Source organism: Somniosus microcephalus, chromosome 1, assembly GCF_052327205.1.
Source record: "Somniosus microcephalus isolate GS21.2 chromosome 1, FLI_Smic_1.0, whole genome shotgun sequence".
Classification (NCBI taxonomy): Eukaryota; Metazoa; Chordata; class Chondrichthyes; order Squaliformes; family Somniosidae; genus Somniosus; species Somniosus microcephalus.
Window position 1 is genome coordinate 23,774,350 of NC_140987.1, and position 25,377 is coordinate 23,799,726.

Consider the following 25,377-nt stretch of genomic DNA (forward strand, 5'->3'; position numbering starts at 1 on the left):
ACATATCCCGCCATCATATCCCTCCACCATATCCATGCATCATATCCCTCCATCATATCCTTCCACCATATCCATGCATCATATCCCTCCATCATATCCCTGCTTCAAATCCCTCCATCATATCCCTCCATCAAATCACTCCATCATATGCCTCCAACATATCCCTCCATCATATTGCTGCATCTTATCCCTGCATCATATCCCTCCATCATATCCCTCCATCATATGCCTCCACCATATCCCTCCATCATATCCCTCCATCATATCCCTCCATCATTTCCCTCCATCATATTGCTGCATCATATCCCTGCATCATATCACTCCATCATGTCCCTGCTTCATATCCCTGCATCAAATCCGTGCATTATATCCCTCCTCATATCCCTCAATCATATCCCTACATCATATCCCTGCATCATATCCCTCCATCATATCCCTGCATCATATCCCTGCATCATATACCTGCATCACATCACTCCATCTTATCCCTCCATCATATCCCTCCATCATATTCCTCCACCATATTCCTCCATCATATCCCTCCATCATATCCCTGCAACATACCCCGCCATCATATCCCTCCATCATATCCCTCCATCATATCCCTCTATCATATCCCTGCATCATATCCCTCCATCATATCCCTCCAACATATCCCTCCATCATATCCCTCAATCATATCCCTGCAAAATATCCCTCCATCATATCCCTCCATCATATCCCTCCATCATGTCCCTCCATCATATCCCTCCATCATATCCCTCCATCATATCCCTGCATCTTATCCCTCCATCATATCCCCCCACCATATCCCTCCATCATATACCTCCATCATATCGCTGCAACATATCCGTCCATCATATCCCTCCTCCATATCCATGCATCATATCCCTCCATCATATCCCTCCATCATAGCCCTACATCGTATCCCTGAATCATATCCCTGCATCATATCCCTGCCACATATCCCTCCATCATATCCCTCCACCATATCCATGCATCATATCCCTCCATCAAATCCCTCCATCATATCCCTCCATCATATCCCTCCATCATATCCCAGCATCATATCACTTCATCATATCCCTGCATCATATCCCTGCATCATATCCCTCCATCATATCCCACCATCATATGCCTCCACCATATCCCTCCATCATATTGCTGCATCTTAACCCTGCATCATATCCCTCCATCATATCCTTCCATCATATGCCTCCACCATATCCCTCCATCATATCCCTCCATCATATCACTCCATCATATGCCTCCACCATATCCCTCCATAATATTGCTGCACCTTATCCCTGCATCATATCGCTCCATCATATCCCTGCATCATATCCCTCCATCATATCCCTCCATCATATCCCTACATCATATCCCTGCATCATATCCCTCCATCATATCCCTACATCATATCCCTGCATCATATCCCTCCATCATATCCCTGCATCATGTACCTGCATCACATCTCTCCATCTTATCCCTCCATCTTATCCCTTCATCATATCCCTCCATCATATCCCTGCTTCAAGTCCCTCCCTCATATCCCTCCATCAAATCCCTCCATCATATCCCTGCATCGTATCCCTGCATCAAATCCCTCCATCATATCACTCAATCAAATCCCTCCATCATATCCCTGCATCATATCACTACATCATGTCCATCCATCATATCCCTGCATCATATCCCTCCATCATATCCCTCCATCATATTCCTCCACCATATCCCTCCATCGTATCCCTCCATCATGTCCCTCCATCATATCCCTCTATCATATACCTCCATCATATTGCTGTAAATATCCGTCCATCATATCCCTCCACCATATCCATGCATCATATCCCTCCATCATATCCCTCCAGCATATCCCTCCATCGTATCCCTGAATCATATACCTGCATCATATCCCTGCCACATATCCCTCCATCATATCCCTCCACCATATCCATGCATCATATCCCTCCATCAAATCTCTCCATCATATCCCTCCATCATATCCCTCCATCATATCCCAGCATCATATCCCTTCATCATCTCCCTGCATCATATCCCTGCATCATATCCCTCCATCATATCCCACCATCATATGCCTCCACCATATCCCTCCATCATATTGCTGCATCTTATCCCTGCATCTTATCCCTCCATCATATCCTTCCATCATATGCCTCCACCATATCCCTCCATCATATCCCTCCATCATATCCCTCCATCATATCCTTCCATCATATTCCTGCGACGTATCCCTCCATCATATTGCTGCATCATATCCCTCCATCAGATCCCTCCATCTTATCCCTGCATCATATCCCTCCATCATATCCCTCCACCATATCCCTCCATCATATCCCTCTATCATATCCCTCCATCATATCCCAGCATCATATCCCTTCATCATATCCCTGCATCATATCCCTGCATCAAATCCCTCCACCATATCCCTCCATCATATGACTCCACCATATCACTCCATCATATTGCTGCATCCTATCACTGCATCTTATCCCTCCATCATATCCTTCCATCATATCCCATCCATCATATCCCTCCATCATACTGCTCCATCATATCCCTCTATCATATCCCTCCATCATATCCCTGCATCACATCCCATCCATCATATCCCTCCATTATATCCCTCCTTCATATCCCTCCATCATATTCCTCCATCATATCCCTGCATCATATCCCATCCATCATATCCCTCCATCATATCCCTCCATCATATCCATCATATCACTGCATCATATCCCTCCATCATATCCCTCCACCATATCCCTCCATCATAACCCTCCATCATATCCCTGCATAATATTCCTGCATCATATCATTCCATCATATCCCTCCATCATATCGCTGCATCATATCCCTCCATCCTATCCCTCCATCATATCCCTCCATCATGTCCATCCATCATATCCCACCATCATATCCCTCCATCATATCATTCGATCATTTCTCTCCATCATATCCCTCCATCATATCCCTCCATCACATCCCTCCAATATATCCCTCCATCGTAGCCCTCCATCATATCCCCCCATCATAGCCCTTCATCCTAACCCTGAATCAGATCCCCGCATCATTAACCACCATCTTATCCCTCCATCATAACCCTGCATCATATCCCGGCATCATATCCCTCCACCATATCCCATCCATCATATCCCATCCATCATATCCCATCCATCATATCCCATCCATCATATCCCATCCATCATATCCCATCCATCACATCCCTCCATCATATCCCTCCATCATATCCCTCCATCATATCACTCCATCATATGCCTCCACCATATCCCTCCATAATATTGCTGCACCTTATCCCTGCATCATATCCCATCCATCATATCCCATCCATCATATCCCATCCATCACATCCCTCCATCATATCCCTCCATCATATCCCTCCATCATATCCTTCCATCATATGCCTCCACCATATCCCTCCATCATATCCCTCCATCATATCACTCCATCATATGCCTCCACCATATCCCTCCATAATATTGCTGCACCTTATCCCTGCATCATATCGCTCCATCATATCCCTGCATCATATCCCTCCATCATATCCCTCCATCATATCCCTACATCATATCCCTGCATCATATCCCTCCATCATATCCCTACATCATATCCCTGCATCATATCCCTCCATCATATCCCTGCATCATGTACCTGCATCACATCTCTCCATCTTATCCCTCCATCTTATCCCTTCATCATATCCCTCCATCATATCCCTGCTTCAAGTCCCTCCCTCATATCCCTCCATCAAATCCCTCCATCATATCCCTGCATCGTATCCCTGCATCAAATCCCTCCATCATATCACTCAATCAAATCCCTCCATCATATCCCTGCATCATATCACTACATCATGTCCATCCATCATATCCCTGCATCATATCCCTCCATCATATCCCTCCATCATATTCCTCCACCATATCCCTCCATCGTATCCCTCCATCATGTCCCTCCATCATATCCCTCTATCATATACCTCCATCATATTGTTGTAAATATCCGTCCATCATATCCCTCCACCATATCCATGCATCATATCCCTCCATCATATCCCTCCAGCATATCCCTCCATCGTATCCCTGAATCATATACCTGCATCATATCCCTGCCACATATCCCTCCATCATATCCCTCCACCATATCCATGCATCATATCCCTCCATCAAATCTCTCCATCATATCCCTCCATCATATCCCTCCATCATATCCCAGCATCATATCCCTTCATCATATCCCTGCATCATATCCCTGCATCATATCCCTCCATCATATCCCACCATCATATGCCTCCACCATATCCCTCCATCATATTGCTGCATCTTATCCCTGCATCTTATCCCTCCATCATATCCTTCCATCATATGCCTCCACCATATCCCTCCATCATATCCCTCCATCATATCCCTCCATCATATCCTTCCATCATATTCCTGCGACGTATCCCTCCATCATATTGCTGCATCATATCCCTCCAACAGATCCCTCCATCTTATCCCTGCATCATATCCCTCCATCATATCCCTCCACCATATCCCTCCATCATATCCCTCTATCATATCCCTCCATCATATCCCAGCATCATATCCCTTCATCATATCCCTGCATCATATCCCTGCATCAAATCCCTCCACCATATCCCTCCATCATATGACTCCACCATTTCACTCCATCATATTGCTGCATCCTATCACTGCATCTTATCCCTCCATCATATCCTTCCATCATATCCCATCCATCATATCCCTCCATCATACTGCTCCATCATATCCCTCTATCATATCCCTCCATCATATACCTCCATCATATCCCTGCATCACATCCCATCCATCATATCCCTCCATTATATCCCTCCTTCATATCCCTCCATCATATTCCTCCATCATATCCCTGCATCATATCCCATCCATCATATCCCTCCATCATATCCCTCCATCATATCCATCATATCACTGCATCATATCCCTCCATCATATCCCTCCACCATATCCCTCCATCATAACCCTCCATCATATCCCTGCATAATATTCCTGCATCATATCATTCCATCATATCCCTCCATCATATCGCTGCATCATATCCCTCCATCCTATCCCTCCATCATATCCCTCCATCATGTCCATCCATCATATCCCACCATCATATCCCTCCATCATATCATTCGATCATTTCTCTCCATCATATCCCTCCATCATATCCCTCCATCACATCCCTCCAATATATCCCTCCATCGTAGCCCTCCATCATATCCCCCCATCATAGCCCTTCATCCTAACCCTGAATCAGATCACCGCATCATTAACCACCATCTTATCCCTCCATCATAACCCTGCATCATATCCCGGCATCATATCCCTCCACCATATCCCATCCATCATATCCCATCCATCATATCCCATCCATCATATCCCATCCATCATATCCCATCCATCATATCCCATCCATCACATCCCTCCATCATATCCCTCCATCATATCCCTCCATCATATCCCTCCATGATATCCCTCCATCATATCCCATCCATCATATCCCTCCATCATTTCCCTCCATCATATCGCTGCATCATATCCCATCCAACATATCCCTACATCATATCCCTCCATCATATCCCATTCATCATATATCTCCATCATACCCCTCCATCATATCCCTCCATCATTTCCCTCCATCATATCCCTGCATCATATCCCATCCATCACATCCCTCCATCATATCCCTTCATCATAACCCTGCATCAAATCGCTCCATCACATCCCTCAATCATATCCCTACATCAAGTCACACAATCACATCCCTGCATCATATCCCATCCATCAGATCCCTCCATCATATCACTCCATCATATCCCTCCATCATATCCCCCCATCATATCCCTCCATCATTTCCCTCCATCATATCCGTCCATCATATCCCATCCATCACATCCCTCCATCATATCCCTCCATCATATCTCTCCATCATATCCCATCCAACATATCCCTCCATCATACCCCTCCATCAAATCCCTCTATAATATCCCTGCATCATATCCCATCCATCATATCCCTCCATCATACTGCTCCATCATATCCCTCTATCATATCCGATCCATCATATATCTCCATCATACCCCTCCATCATATCCCTCCATCATTCCCCTCCATCATATCCCTGCATCATATCCCATCCATCACATCCCTCCATCATATCCCTTCATCATATCCCTGCATCATATCGCTCCATCACATCCCTTCATCATATCCCTCCATCAAATCCCTCTATAATATCCCTGCATCATATCCCATCCATCATATCCCTCCATCATACTGCTCCATCATATCCCTCTATCATATCCCTCCATCATATACCTCCATCATATCCCTGCATCACATCCCATCCATCATATCCCTCCATTATATCCCTCCTTCATATCCCTCCATTATATTCCTCCATCATATCCCTGCATCATATCCCATCCATCATATCCCTCCATCATATCCCTCCATCATATCCATCATATCACTGCATCATATCCCTCCATCATATCCCTCCACCATATCCCTCCATCATAACCCTCCATCATATCCCTGCATAATATTCCTGCATCATATCCCTCCATCATATCCCTCCATTATATCCCTCCGTCATATCCCTGCATCATATCTCTCCATCATATCCCTCCACCATATCCCTCCATCATATCCCTCCAAAATATCCCTGCATCATATCCCTGCATCATATCTCTGCATCATATCCCTGCATCATTTCCCTGCAACACATCCCTCCATCACATCCCTGCATCATATCCCTCCATCATACCTCTCCCACAAATCCGGCCATCATATCCCTCCATGATATCCCTGCATCATATCCCTCCATCATATCCCTGCTTCATATTCCTCCATCATATCACTCCACCATATCCCTCCATCATATCCCTCCATCATATCCCCGCATCATATCCCTCCATCATATCCCTGCATCACATCACTCCATCATATCCCTCCATCCTATCCCTCCATCATATCCCTCCATCATATCCCTCCATCATATCCCTCCATCTTATCCCTGCATAATATCCCTCCATCATATCCCTGCATTATATCCCTCTATCATATCCCTCCATCATATCCCTCCATCGTATCCCTGCATCATATCCCTCCATCATATCATTCCATCATATCCCTCCATCATATCGCTGCATCATATCCCTCCATCCTATCCCTCCATCATATCCCTCCATCATGTCCGTCCATCATATCCCACCATCATATCCCTCCATCATATCATTCGATCATTTCTCTCCATCATATCCCTCCATCATATCCCTCCATCACATCCCTCCAATATACCCCTCCATCGTAGCCCTCCATCATATCCCCCCATCATAGCCCTTCATCCTAACCCTGCATCAGATCCCCGCATCATTAACCACCATCTTTTCCCTCCATCATATCCCTGCATCATATCCCTGCATCATATCCCTCCAACATGTCCCTCCATCATATCCCTGCATCATATCCCGGCATCATATCCCTCCATCATATCCCTGCATCATATAGCTCCAACATATCACTCCATCATATCCCATCCATCATGTCCCATCCATCATAACCCTACATCATATCCCCTCCATCATATCCCATCCATCATATTACATCCATCATATCCCATCCATCATATCCCATCCATCATATCCCATCCATCACATCCCTCCATCATATCCCTCCATCATATCCCTCCATCATATCCCTCCATCATTTCCCTCCATCATATCCCTGCATCATATCCTATCCAACATATCCCTACATCATATCCCTCCATCATATCCCATTCATCATATCCCTACATCATACTGCTCCATCATATCCTTCTATCATATCCCTCCATCATATACCTCCATCATATCCCTGCATCACATCCCATCCATCATATCCCTCCATTATATCCCTCCATCATATCCCTCCATCATATCCCTCCATCATATCCCTGCATCATATCCCATCCATCATATCCCTCCATCATATCCCTCCATCATATCCATCATATCACTGCATCATATCCCTCCATCATATCCCTCCACCATATCCCTCCATCGTAACCCTCCATCATATCCCTGCATCATATACCTGCATCACATCTCTCCTTCCTATCCCTCCATCTTATCCCTTCATCATATCCCTCCATCATATCCCTGCATCGTATCCCTGCATCAAATCCTTCCATCATATCCCTGCATCATATCCCTCCATCATATCCCTGCATCATATTCCTCCACCATATTCCTCCATCATATCCCTCCATCATATCCCTGCAACATATCCCTCCATCATATCCCTCCATCATATCCCTCCATCATATCCCTCCATTATATCCCTCCATCATATCCCTGCATCGTATCGATTCATCATATCCCTCCATCATATCCCTGCATCATATCCCTCCATCATATCCCTCCAACATATCCCTCCATCATATCCCTCAATCATATCCCTGCAGCATATCCCTCCATCATATCCCTCCATCATATCCCTGCAACTTATCCCTCCATTATATCGCTCCATCATATCCCTGCATCATATCCCTTCATCATATCCCTCCATCATATCCCTGCAACATACCCCTCCATCATATCCCTCCATCATATCCCTGCATCATATCCCTCCATCATATCCCTGCATCATATACATCCATCACATCACTCCACCATATCCCTCCATCAGATCCCTCCATCATATCCCTGCATCATATCCCTCCATCATATCCCTCCATCATATGCCTCCATCATATCCCTGCATCATATCCCTCCATGATTTCCCTCCATCATATCCCTCCATCAAATCCCTGCATCATATCCCTGCATCATATCCCTGCCACATATCCCTCCATCATCTCCCTCCACCATATCCATGCATCATATCCCTCCATCATATCCCTGCATCATATCCCTCCATCATATCCCTCCATCATATCCCTCCATCATATCCCTGAATCATATCCCTGCATCATATCCCTGCCACATATCCCTCAATCATATCCCTCCATCATATCCCTCCATCATATCCCTCCATCATATCCCTGCATCATATCCCTGCATCATAACCCTGCATCACATCCCTCCATCTTATCCCTCCATCTTATCCCTTCATCATATCCCTCCATCATATCCCTGCTTCAAATCGCTCCATCATATCCCTCCATCAAATCCCTCCATCATATCCCTGCATCGTATCCCTGCATCTAATCCGTCGATCATATCACTCCATCAAATCCCTCCATCATATCCCTGCATCATAGCACTCCATCATGTACCTCCATCATGTCCCTGCATCATATCCCTCCATCATATCCCTCCATCATATTCCGCCACCATATTCCTCCATCATATCCCTCCTTCATATCCCTGCAACATATCCCTCCATCATATCCCTCCAGCGCATCCCTCCATCATGCCCCTCCATCATATCCCTCCATCATATCCCTCCATCATATCCCTGCAACATATCCCTACATCATATCCCTCCATTATATCACTTCATCATAACCCTCCATCATACCCCTGCATTATATCCCTCCATCATATCCCTCCAACATATCCCTCCATCATATCCCTCAATCATATCCCTGCAACATATCCCTCCATCATATCCCTCCATCATATCCCTGCAACATATCCCTCCATTATATCCCTCCATCATATCCCTGCATCATGTCCCTCTATCATATCCCTCCATCATATCCCTGCAACATATCACTCCATCATATCCCTCCATCATATCCCTGCATCATATCCCTCCATCATATCCCTGCATCATATATATCAATCATATCCCTCCACCATATCCCTCCATTAGATCCCTCCATCTTATCCCTGCATCATATCCCTCCATCATATCCCTCCATCATATCTCTCCATCATATCCCTGCATCATATCCCTCCATGAAATCCCTCCACCATATCCATGCATCATATCCCTCCAACATATAACTCCGTCATATGCCTCCATCATATCCCTCCATCATATCACAGCATCATATCCCTTCCTCATATCCCTGCGTCATATCCCTGCATCATATCCCTCCATCATATCCCTACATCATGTGACTCCACCATATCCCTCCATCATATTGCTGCATCCTATCCCTGCATCATATCCCTCCATCATATGCCTCCATCATATGCCTCCACCATATCCCTCGATCAAATCCCTCCATCTTATCCCTCCATCATATCCCTCCATCATATTCCTGCGACATATCCCTCCATCATATTGCTGCATCATATCCCTGCATCATATCTCTCCATCATATTCCTGCATCATATCACTGCCTCATATCCCTCCATCATATCCTTCCACCATATCCATGCATCATATCCCTCCATCATATCCCTCCATCATATCCCTCCATCATAACCCTGATCATATCCCTGCATCATATCCCTGCCACATATCCCGCCATCGTATCCCTCCACCATATCCATGCATCATACCCTCCATCACATCCTTCCACCATATCCATGCATCATATCCCTCCATGATATCCCTCCATCATATCCCTCCATCATATCCCTGATCATATCCCTGCATCATATCCCTGCCACATATCCCGCCATCATATCCCTCCACCATATCCATGCATCATATCCCTCCATCATATCCTTCCACCATATCCATGCATCATATCCCTCCATCATATCCCTGCTTCAAATCCCTCCATCATATCCCTCCATCAAATCACTCCATCATATGCCTCCAACATATCCCTCCATCATACTGCTGCATCTTATCCCTGCATCATATCCCTCCATCATATCCCTCCATCATATGCCTCCACCATATCCCTCCATCATATCCCTCCATCATATCCCTCCATCATTTCCCTCCATCATATTCCTGCGACATATCCCTCCATCATATTGCTGCATCATATCCCTGCATCATATCACTCCATCATGTCCCTGCTTCATATCCCTGCATCAAATCCGTGCATTATATCCCTCCTCATATCCCTCAATCATATCCCTACATCATATCCCTGCATCATACCCTCCATCATATCCCTGCATCATATCCCTGCATCATATATCTGCATCACATCACTCCATCTTATCCCTCCATCATATCCCTCCATCATATTCCTCCACCATATTCCTCCATCATATCCCTCCATCATATCCCTGCAACATACCCCTCCATCATATCCCTCCATCATATCCCTCTATCATATCCCTGCATCATATCCCTCCATCATATCCCTCCAACATATCCCTCCATCATATCCCGCAATCATATCCCTGCAACATATCCCTCCATCATATCCCTCCATCATATCCCTCCATCATGTCCCTCCATCATATCCCTCCATCATATCCCTCCATCATATCCCTGCATCTTATCCCTCCATCATATCCCCCCACCATATCCCTCCATCATATACCTCCATCATATCGCTGCAACATATCCGTCCATCATATCCCTCCTCCATATCCATGCATCATATCCCTCCATCATATCCCTCCATCATATCCCTACATCGTATCCCTGAATCATATCCCTGCATCATATCCCTGCCACATATCCCTCCATCATATCCCTCCACCATATCCATGCATCATATCCCTCCATCAAATCCCTCCATCATATCCCTCCATCATATCCCTCCATCATATCCCAGCATCATATCACTTCATCATATCCCTGCATCATATCCCTGCATCATATCCCTCCATCATATCCCACCATCATATGCCTCCACCATATCCCTCCATCATATTGCTGCATCTTAACCCTGCATCATATCCCTCCATCATATCCTTCCATCATATGCCTCCACCATATCCTTCCATCATATCCCTCCATCATATCACTCCATCATATGCCTCCACCATATCCCTCCATAATATTGCTGCACCTTATCCCTGCATCATATCGCTCCATCATATCCCTGCATCATATCCCTCCATCATATCCCTCCATCATATCCCTACATCATATCCCTGCATCATATCCCTCCATCATATCCCTACATCATATCCCTGCATCATATCCCTCCATCATATCCCTGCATCATGTACCTGCATCACATCTCTCCATCTTATCCCTCCATCTTATCCCTTCATCATATCCCTCCATCATATCCCTGCTTCAAGTCCCTCCCTCATATCCCTCCATCAAATCCCTCCATCATATCCCTGCATCGTATCCCTGCATCAAATCCCTCCATCATATCACTCAATCAAATCCCTCCATCATATCCCTGCATCATATCACTACATCATGTCCATCCATCATATCCCTGCATCATATCCCTCCATCATATCCCTCCATCATATTCCTCCACCATATCCCTCCATCGTATCCCTCCATCATGTCCCTCCATCATATCCCTCCATCATATACCTCCATCATATTGCTGTAAATATCCGTCCATCATATCCCTCCACCATATCCATGCATCATATCCCTCCATCATATCCCTCCAGCATATCCCTCCATCGTATCCCTGAATCATATACCTGCATCATATCCCTGCCACATATCCCTCCATCATATCCCTCCACCATATCCATGCATCATATCCCTCCATCAAATCTCTCCATCATATCCCTCCATCATATCCCTCCATCATATCCCAGCATCATATCCCTTCATCATATCCCTGCATCATATCCCTGCATCATATCCCTCCATCATATCCCACCATCATATGCCTCCACCATATCCCTCCATCATATTGCTGCATCTTATCCCTGCATCTTATCCCTCCATCATATCCTTCCATCATATGCCTCCACCATATCCCTTCATCATATCCCTCCATCATATCCCTCCATCATATCCTTCCATCATATTCCTGCGACGTATCCCTCCATCATATTGCTGCATCATATCCCTCCATCAGATCCCTCCATCTTATCCCTGCATCATATCCCTCCATCATATCCCTCCACCATATCCCTCCATCATATCCCTCTATCATATCCCTCCATCATATCCCAGCATCATATCCCTTCATCATATCCCTGCATCATATCCCTGCATCAAATCCCTCCACCATATCCCTCCATCATATGACTCCACCATATCATTCCATCATATTGCTGCATCCTATCACTGCATCATATCCCTCCATCATATCCCTCCATCATATGCCTCCACCATATCCCTCGATCAAATCCCTCCATCTCATCCCTCCATCATATCCTTCCATCATATTCCTGCGACATATCCCTCCATCATATTGCTGCATCATATCCCTGCATCATATCACTCCATCATATTCCTGCATCATATCCCTGCCTCATATCCCTCCATCATATCCTTCCACCATATCTATGCATCATATCCATCCATCATATCCCTCCATCATATCCCTCCATCATAACCCTGATCATATCCCTGCCACATATCCCGCCATCATATCCCTCCACCATATCCATGCATCATATACCTCCATCATATCCTTCCACCATATCCATGCATCATATCCCTCCATCATATCCCTGCTTCAAATCCCTCCATCATATCCCTCCATCAAATCACTCCATCATATCCCTGCATCGTATCCCTGCATCTAATCCCTCCATCATATCACTCCATCAAATCCCTCCATCATATCCCTGCATCACAGCACTCCATCATATCCCTCCATCGTATCCCTGCATCATATCCCTCCATCATATCTCTCCATCATATTCCTCCACCATTTTCCTCCGTCATATCCCTACTTCATATCTCTGCAACATATCCCGCCATCATAACCCCCCACCGTATCCCTCCATCATATACCTCCATCATATCCCTCCATCGTATCCCTGAATCATATCCCTGCATCATATCCCTGCCACATATCCCTCCATCATATGCCTCCACCATATCCATGCATCATATCACTCCATCAAATCCCCCCATCATATCCCTCCATTATATCCCTCCATCATATCCCAGCATCATATCCCTTCATCATATCCCTCCATCATATCCCTCCATCATATCCCTGAACCATATCTCGGCATCATATCCCAGCCACATATCCCGCCATCATATCCCTCCACCATATCCATGCATCATTTCCCTCCATCATATTCCTCCACCATATTCCTCCATCATATCCCTCCTTCATATCCCTGCAACATATCCCTCCATCATATCCCTCCATCATATCCGTCCATCATGTCCCTCCATCATATCCCTCCATCATATCCCGCCATCATATCCCTCCATCATATCCCCCCACCATATCCCTCCATCATATACCTCCATCATATGGCTGCAACATATCCGTCCATCATATCCCTCCACCATATACATCCATCATATCCTTCCATCATATCCCTCCATCATAGCCCTCCATCGTATCGCTGAATCATATCCCTGCATGTATCCCTGCCACATATCCCTCCATCATATCCCTCCACCATATCCATGCATCATATCCGTCCATCAAATCCCTCCATCATATCCCTCCATCATGTCCCTCCATCATAACCCCCCACCATATCCATCCATCATATACCTCCATCATATCGCTGCAACATATCCGTCCATCATATCCCTCCACCATATCCATCCATCATATCCCTCCATCATATCCCTCCATCGTATCCCTGAATCATATCCCTGCATCATATCCCTGCCACATATCCCTCCATCATATCCCTCCACCATATCCATGCATCATATCACTCCATCAAATCCCCCCATCATATCCCTCCATTATATCCCTCCATCATATCCCAGCATCATATCCCTTCATCAAATCCCTCCATCATATCCCTCCACCATATCCATGCATCATATCTCTCCATCATATCCCTCCAGCATATCCCTCCATCGTATCCCTGAATCATATACCTGCATCATATCCCTGCCACATATCCCTCCATCATATCCCTCCACCATATCCATGCATCATATCCCTCCATCAAATCTCTCCATCATATCCCTCCATCATATCCCTCCATCATATCCCAGCATCATATCCCTTCATCATATCCCTGCATCATATCCCTGCATCATATCCCTCCATCATATCCCACCATCATATGCCTCCAGCATATCCCTCCATCATATTGCTGCATCTTATCCCTGCATCTTATCCCTCCATCATATCCTTCCATCATATGCCTCCACCATATCCCTCCATCATATCCCTCCATCATATCCATCCATCATATCCTTCCATCATATTCCTGCGACGTATCCCTCCATCATATCCCTCCATCATATCCCTCCATCATATCCCTCCATCATATCCTTCCATCATATTCCTGCGACGTATCCCTCCATCTTATCCCTCCATCTTATCCCTTCATCATATCCCTCCATCATATCCCTGCTTCAAGTCCCTCCATCATATCCCTCCATCAAATCCCTCCAAATTATCCCTGCATCGTAACCCTGCATCAGATCCATCTATCATATCACTCCATCAAATCCCTCCATCATATCCCTGCATCATATCACTACATCATATCCCTCCATCATATTCCTCCACCACATTCCTCCATCATATCCCTCCATCATATCCCTGCAACATATCCCTCCATCATATCCTTCCATCATATCCCTCCATCATATCCCTCCATCATATCCCTGCATCATATCCCTCCATCATATCCCTCCAACATATCCCTCCATCATATCCCTCAATCATATCCCTGCAACATATCCCTCCATCATATCCCTCCATCATTTCCCTGCAACATATCCCTCCATTATATCCCTCCATCATATCCCTGCATCATATCAATCAATCACATCCCTCCATCATATCCCTGCAACATATCCCTGAATCATATCCCTCCATCATATCACTGCATTATATCCCTCCATCATATCCCTGCATCATATACATCCATCATATCCCTCCACCATATCCCTCCATCAGATCCCTCCATCTTATCCCTGCATCATATCCCTCCATCATATCCCACCATCATATGCCTCCAGCATATCCCTCCATCATATTGCTGCATCTTATCCCTGCATCTTATCCCTCCATCATATCCTTCCATCATATGCCTCCACCATATCCCTCCATCATATACCTCCATCATATCCATCCATCATATCCTTCCATCATATTCCTGCGACGTATCCCTCCATCATATCCCTCCATCATATCCCTCCATCATATCCCTCCATCATATCCTTCCATCATATTCCTGCGACGTATCCCTCCATCTTATCCCTCCATCTTATCCCTTCATCATATCCCTCCATCATATCCCTGCTTCAAGTCCCTCCATCATATCCCTCCATCAAATCCCTCCAAATTATCCCTGCATCGTAACCCTGCATCAGATCCATCTATCATATCACTCCATCAAATCCCTCCATCATATCCCTGCATCATATCACTACATCATATCCCTCCATCATATTCCTCCACCACATTCCTCCATCATATCCCTCCATCATATCCCTGCAACATATCCCTCCATCATATCCTTCCATCATATCCCTCCATCATATCCCTCCATCATATCCCTGCATCATATCCCTCCATCATATCCCTCCAACATATCCCTCCATCATATCCCTCAATCATATCCCTGCAACATATCCCTCCATCATATCCCTCCATCATTTCCCTGCAACATATCCCTCCATTATATCCCTCCATCATATCCCTGCATCATATCAATCAATCACATCCCTCCATCATATCCCTGCAACATATCCCTGAATCATATCCCTCCATCATATCACTGCATTATATCCCTCCATCATATCCCTGCATCATATACATCCATCATATCCCTCCACCATATCCCTCCATCAGATCCCTCCATCTTATCCCTGCATCATATCCCTCCATCATATCCCTCCACCATATCCCTCCATCATATCCCTGCATCATATCCCTCCATGATATCCCTCCACGATATCCATGCATCATATCCCTCCAACATATACCTCCATCATATCCCTCTATCATATCCCTCCATCATATCCCAGCATCATATCCCTTCATCATATCCCTGCATCATATCCCTGCATCATATCCCTCCATCATATCCCTCCATCATATGACTCCACCATATCACTCCATCATATTGCTGCATCCTATCCCTGCATCATATCCCTCCATCATATCCCTCCATCATATGCCTCCAGCATATCCCTCGATCAAATCCCTCCATCTCATCCCTCCATCATATCCTTCCATCATATTCCTGCGACATATCCCTCCATCATATCCCTCCATCATATCCCTGCATCATATCCCTCCATCATATCCCTGCATCATATACATCCATCACATCACTCCACCATATCCCTCCATCAGATCCCTCCATCATATCCCTGCATCATATCCCTCCATCATATCCCTCCATCATATGCCTCCATCATATCCCTGCATCATATCCCTCCATGATTTCCCTCCATCATATCCCTCCATCATATCCCTGCATCATATCCCTGCATCATATCCCTGCCACATATCCCGCCATCATCTCCCTCCACCATATCCATGCATCATATCCCTCCATCATATCCCTGCATCATATCCCTCCATCATATCCCTCCATCATATCCCTGAATCATATCCCTGCATCATATCCCTGCCACATATCCCTCAATCATATCCCTCCATCATATCCCTCCATCATATCCCTGCATCATATCCCTGCATCATATACCTGCATCACATCTCTCCTTCCTATCCCTCCATCTTATCCCTTCATCATATCCCTCCATCATATCCCTGCATCGTATCCCTGCATCAAATCCTTCCATCATATCCCTGCATCATATCCCTCCATCATATCCCTGCATCATATTCCTCCACCATATTCCTCCATCATATCCCTCCATCATATCCCTGCAACATATCCCTCCATCATATCCCTCCATCATATCCCTCCATCATATCCCTCCATTATATCCCTCCATCATATCCCTGCATCGTATCGATTCATCATATCCCTCCATCATATCCCTGCATCATATCCCTCCATCATATCCCTCCAACATATCCCTCCATCATATCCCTCAATCATATCCCTGCAGCATATCCCTCCATCATATCCCTCCATCATATCCCTGCAACTTATCCCTCCATTATATCGCTCCATCATATCCCTGCATCATATCCCTTCATCATATCCCTCCATCATATCCCTGCAACATACCCCTCCATCATATCCCTCCATCATATCCCTGCATCATATCCCTCCATCATATCCCTGCATCATATACATCCATCACATCACTCCACCATATCCCTCCATCAGATCCCTCCATCATATCCCTGCATCATATCCCTCCATCATATCCCTCCATCATATGCCTCCATCATATCCCTGCATCATATCCCTCCATGATTTCCCTCCATCATATCCCTCCATCAAATCCCTGCATCATATCCCTGCATCATATCCCTGCCACATATCCCTCCATCATCTCCCTCCACCATATCCATGCATCATATCCCTCCATCATATCCCTGCATCATATCCCTCCATCATATCCCTCCATCATATCCCTCCATCATATCCCTGAATCATATCCCTGCATCATATCCCTGCCACATATCCCTCAATCATATCCCTCCATCATATCCCTCCATCATATCCCTCCATCATATCCCTGCATCATATCCCTGCATCATAACCCTGCATCACATCCCTCCATCTTATCCCTCCATCTTATCCCTTCATCATATCCCTCCATCATATCCCTGCTTCAAATCGCTCCATCATATCCCTCCATCAAATCCCTCCATCATATCCCTGCATCGTATCCCTGCATCTAATCCGTCGATCATATCACTCCATCAAATCCCTCCATCATATCCCTGCATCATAGCACTCCATCATGTACCTCCATCATATCCCTGCATCATATCCCTCCATCATATCCCTCCATCATATTCCGCCACCATATTCCTCCATCATATCCCTCCTTCATATCCCTGCAACATATCCCTCCATCATATCCCTCCAGCGCATCCCTCCATCATGCCCCTCCATCATATCCCTCCATCATATCCCTCCATCATATCCCTGCAACATATCCCTACATCATATCCCTCCATTATATCACTTCATCATAACCCTCCATCATACCCCTGCATTATATCCCTCCATCATATCCCTCCAACATATCCCTCCATCATATCCCTCAATCATATCCCTGCAACATATCCCTCCATCATATCCCTCCATCATATCCCTGCAACATATCCCTCCATTATATCCCTCCATCATATCCCTGCATCATGTCCCTCTATCATATCCCTCCATCATATCCCTGCAACATATCACTCCATCATATCCCTCCATCATATCCCTGCATCATATCCCTCCATCATATCCCTGCATCATATATATCAATCATATCCCTCCACCATATCCCTCCATTAGATCCCTCCATCTTATCCCTGCATCATATCCCTCCATCATATCCCTCCATCATATCTCTCCATCATATCCCTGCATCATATCCCTCCATGAAATCCCTCCACCATATCCATGCATCATATCCCTCCAACATATAACTCCGTCATATGCCTCCATCATATCCCTCCATCATATCACAGCATCATATCCCTTCCTCATATCCCTGCGTCATATCCCTGCATCATATCCCTCCATCATATCCCTCCATCATGTGACTCCACCATATCCCTCCATCATATTGCTGCATCCTATCCCTGCATCATATCCCTCCATCATATGCCTCCATCATATGCCTCCACCATATCCCTCGATCAAATCCCTCCATCTTATCCCTCCATCATATCCCTCCATCATATTCCTGCGACATATCCCTCCATCATATTGCTGCATCATATCCCTGCATCATATCTCTCCATCATATTCCTGCATCATATCACTGCCTCATATCCCTCCATCATATCCTTCCACCATATCCATGCATCATATCCCTCCATCATATCCCTCCATCATATCCCTCCATCATAACCCTGATCATATCCCTGCATCATATCCCTGCCACATATCCCGCCATCGTATCCCTCCACCATATCCATGCATCATACCCTCCATCACATCCTTCCACCATATCCATGCATCATATCCCTCCATGATATCCCTCCATCATATCCCTCCATCATATCCCTGATCATATCCCTGCATCATATCCCTGCCACATATCCCGCCATCATATCCCTCCACCATATCCATGCATCATATCCCTCCATCATATCCTTCCACCATATCCATGCATCATATCCCTCCATCATATCCCTGCTTCAAATCCCTCCATCATATCCCTCCATCAAATCACTCCATCATATGCCTCCAACATATCCCTCCATCATATTGCTGCATCTTATCCCTGCATCATATCCCTCCATCATATCCCTCCATCATATGCCTCCACCATATCCCTCCATCATATCCCTCCATCATATCCCTCCATCATTTCCCTCCATCATATTCCTGCGACATATCCCTCCATCATATTGCTGCATCATATCCCTGCATCATATCACTCCATCATGTCCCTGCTTCATATCCCTGCATCAAATCCGTGCATTATATCCCTCCTCATATCCCTCAATCATATCCCTACATCATATCCCTGCATCATATCCCTCCATCATATCCCTGCATCATATCCCTGCATCATATACCTGCATCAAATCACTCCATCTTATCCCTCCATCATATCCCTCCATCATATTCCTCCACCATATTCCTCCATCATATCCCTCCATCATATCCCTGCAACATACCCCTCCATCATATCCCTCCATCATATCCCTCCATCATATCCCTCTATCATATCCCTGCATCATATCCCTCCATCATATCCCTCCAACATATCCCTCCATCATATCCCGCAATCATATCCCTGCAACATATCCCTCCATCATATCCCTCCATCATATCCCTCCATCATGTCCCTCCATCATATCCCTCCATCATATCCCTCCATCATATCCCTGCATCTTATCCCTCCATCATATCCCCCCACCATATCCCTCCATCATATACCTCCATCATATCGCTGCAACATATCCGTCCATCATATCGCTCCTCCATATCCATGCATCATATCCCTCCATCATATCCCTCCATCATATCCCTACATCGTATCCCTGAATCATATCCCTGCATCATATCCCTGCCACATATCCCTCCATCATATCCCTCCACCATATCCATGCATCATATCCCTCCATCAAATCCCTCCATCATATCCCTCCATCATATCCCTCCATCATATCCCAGCATCATATCCCTGCATCATATCCCTGCATCATATCCCTCCATCATATCCCACCATCATATGCCTCCACCATATCCCTCCATCATATTGCTGCATCTTATCCCTGCATCTTATCCCTCCATCATATCCTTCCATCATATGCCTCCACCATATCCCTCCATCATATCCCTCCATCATATCCCTCCATCATATCCTTCCATCATATTCCTGCGACGTATCCCTCCATCATATTGCTGCATCATATCCCTCCATCAGATCCCTCCATCTTATCCCTGCATCATATCCCTCCATCATATACCTCCATCATATCCCTCCATCATATCCCTCCATCATGTCCCTCCATCATATCCCTCCATCATATCCCTCCATCATATCCCTGCATCTTATCCCTCCATCATATCCCCCCACCATATCCCTCCATCATATACCTCCATCATATCGCTGCAACAGATCCGTCCATCATATCCCTCCATCATATCCCTACATCGTATCCCTGAATCATATCCTTGCATCATATCCCTGCCACATATCCCTCCATCATATCCCTCCACCATATCCATGCATCATATCCCTCCATCAAATCCCTCCATCATATCCCTCCATCATATCCCTCCATCATATCCCAGCATCATATCACTTCATCATATCCCTGCATCATATCCCTGCATCATATCCCTCCATCATATCCCACCATCATATGCCTCCACCATATCCCTCCATCATATTGCTGCATCTTAACCCTGCATCATATCCCTCCATCATATCCTTCCATCATATGCCTCCACCATATCCCTCCATCATATCCCTCCATCATATCACTCCATCATATGCCTCCACCATATCCCTCCATAATATTGCTGCATCTTATCCCTGCATCATATCGCTCCATCATATCCCTGCATCATATCCCTGCATCAAATCCCTGCATCATATCCCTCCATCATATCCCTCCATCATATCCCTACATCATATCCCTGCATCATATCCCTCCATCATATCCCTACATCATATCCCTGCATCATATCCCTCCATCATATCCCTGCATCATGTACCTGCATCACATCTCTCCATCTTATCCCTCCATCTTATCCCTTCATCATATCCCTCCATCATATCCCTGCTTCAAGTCCCTCCCTCATATCCCTCCATCAAATCCCTCCATCATATCCCTGCATCGTATCCCTGCATCAAATCCCTCCATCATATCACTCAATCAAATCCCTCCATCATATCCCTGCATCATATCACTACATCATGTCCATCCATCATATCCCTGCATCATATCCCTCCATCATATCCCTCCATCATATTCCTCCAACATATCCCTCCATCGTATCCCTCCATCATGTCCCTCCATCATATCCCTCCATCATATACCTCCATCATATTGCTGTAAATATCCGTCCATCATATCCCTCCACCATATCCATGCATCATATCCCTCCATCATATCCCTCCAGCATATCCCTCCATCGTATCCCTGAATCATATACCTGCATCATATCCCTGCCACATATCCCTCCATCATATCCCTCCACCATATCCATGCATCATATCCCTCCATCAAATCTCTCCATCATATCCCTCCATCATATCCCTCCATCATATCCCAGCATCATATCCCTTCATCATATCCCTGCATCATATCCCTGCATCATATCCCTCCATCATATCCCACCATCATATGCCTCCACCATATCCCTCCATCATATTGCTGCATCTTATCCCTGCATCTTATCCCTCCATCATATCCTTCCATCATATGCCTCCACCATATCACTCCATCATATCCCTCCATCATATCCTTCCATCATATTCCTGCGACGTATCCCTCCATCATATTGCTGCATCATATCCCTCCATCAGATCCCTCCATCTTATCCCTGCATCATATCCCTCCATCATATCCCTCCACCATATCCCTCAATCATATCCCTCTATCATATCCCTCCATCATATCCCAGCATCATATCCCTTCATCATATCCCTGCATCATATCCCTGCATCAAATCCCTCCACCATATCCCTCCATCATATGACTCCACCATATCACTCCATCATATTGCTGCATCCTATCACTGCATCATATCCCTCCATCATATCCCTCCATCATATGCCTCCACCATATCCCTCGATCAAATCCCTCCATCTCATCCCTCCATCATATCCTTCCATCATATTCCTGCGACATATCCCTCCATCATATTGCTTCATCATATCCCTGCATCATATCACTCCATCATATTCCTGCATCATATCCCTGCCTCATATCCCTCCATCATATCCTTCCACCATATCTATGCATCATATCCATCCATCATATCCCTCCATCATATCCCTCCATCATAACCCTGATCATATCCCTGCATCATATCCCTGCCACATATCCCGCCATCATATCCCTCCACCATATCCATGCATCATATACCTCCATCATATCCTTCCACCATATCCATGCATCATATCCCTCCATCATATCCCTGCTTCAAATCCCTCCATCATATCCCTCCATCAAATCACTCCATCATATCACTGCATCGTATCCCTGCATCTAATCCCTCCATCATATCACTCCATCAAATCCCTCCATCATATCCCTGCATCACAGCACTCCATCATATCCCTCCATCGTATCCCTGCATCATATCCCTCCATCATATCTCTCCATCATATTCCTCCACCATTTTCCTCCGTCATATCCCTACTTCATATCTCTGCAACATATCCCTCCATCATAACCCCCCACCGTATCCCTCCATCATATACCTCCATCATATCCCTCCATCGTATCCCTGAATCATATCCCTGCATCATATCCCTGCCACATATCCCTCCATCATATGCCTCCACCATATCCATGCATCATATCACTCCATCAAATCCCCCCATCATATCCCTCCATTATATCCCTCCATCATATCCCAGCATCATATCCCTTCATCATATCCCTCCATCATATCCCTCCATCATATCCCTGAACCATATCCCGGCATCATATCCCAGCCACATATCCCGCCATCATATCCCTCCACCATATCCATGCATCATTTCCCTCCATCATATTCCTCCACCATATTCCGCCATCATATCCCTCCTTCATATCCCTGCAACATATCCCTCCATCATATCCCTCCATCATATCCGTCCATCATGTCCCTCCATCATATCCCTCCATCATATCCCGTCATCATATCCCTCCATCATATCCCCCCACCATATCCCTCCATCATATACCTCCATCATATGGCTGCAACATATCCGTCCATCATATCCCTCCACCATATCCATCCATCATATCCTTCCATCATATCCCTCCATCATAGCCCTCCATCGTATCGCTGAATCATATCCCTGCATGTATCCCTGCCACATATCCCTCCATCATATCCCTCCACCATATCCATGCATCATATCCGTCCATCAAATCCCTCCATCATATCCCTCCATCATGTCCCTCCATCATAACCCCCCACCATATCCGTCCATCATATACCTCCATCATATCGCTGCAACATATCCGTCCATCATATCCCTCCACCATATCCATCCATCATATCCCTCCATCATATCCCTCCATCATATCCCTCCATCGTATCCCTGAATCATATCCCTGCATCATATCCCTGCCACATATCCCTCCATCATATCCCTCCACCAGATCCATGCATCATATCACTCCATCAAATCCCCCCATCATATCCCTCCATTATATCCCTCCATCTTATACCAGCATCATATCCCTTCATCATATCCCTCCATCATATCCCTCCACCATATCCATGCATCATATCCCTCCATCATATCCCTCCAGCATATCCCTCCATCGTATCCGTGAATCATATACCTGCATCATATCCCTGCCACATATCCCTCCATCATATCCCTCCACCATATCCATGCATCATATCCCTCCATCAAATCTCTCCATCATATCCCTCCATCATATCCCAGCATCATATCCCTTCATCATATCCCTGCATCATATCCCTGCATCATATCCCTCCATCATATCCCACCATCATATTCCTCCACCATATCCCTCCATCATATTGCTGCATCTTATCCCTGCATCTTATCCCTCCATCATATCCTTCCATCATATGCCTCCACCATATCCCTCCATCATATCCCTTCATCATATCCTTCCATC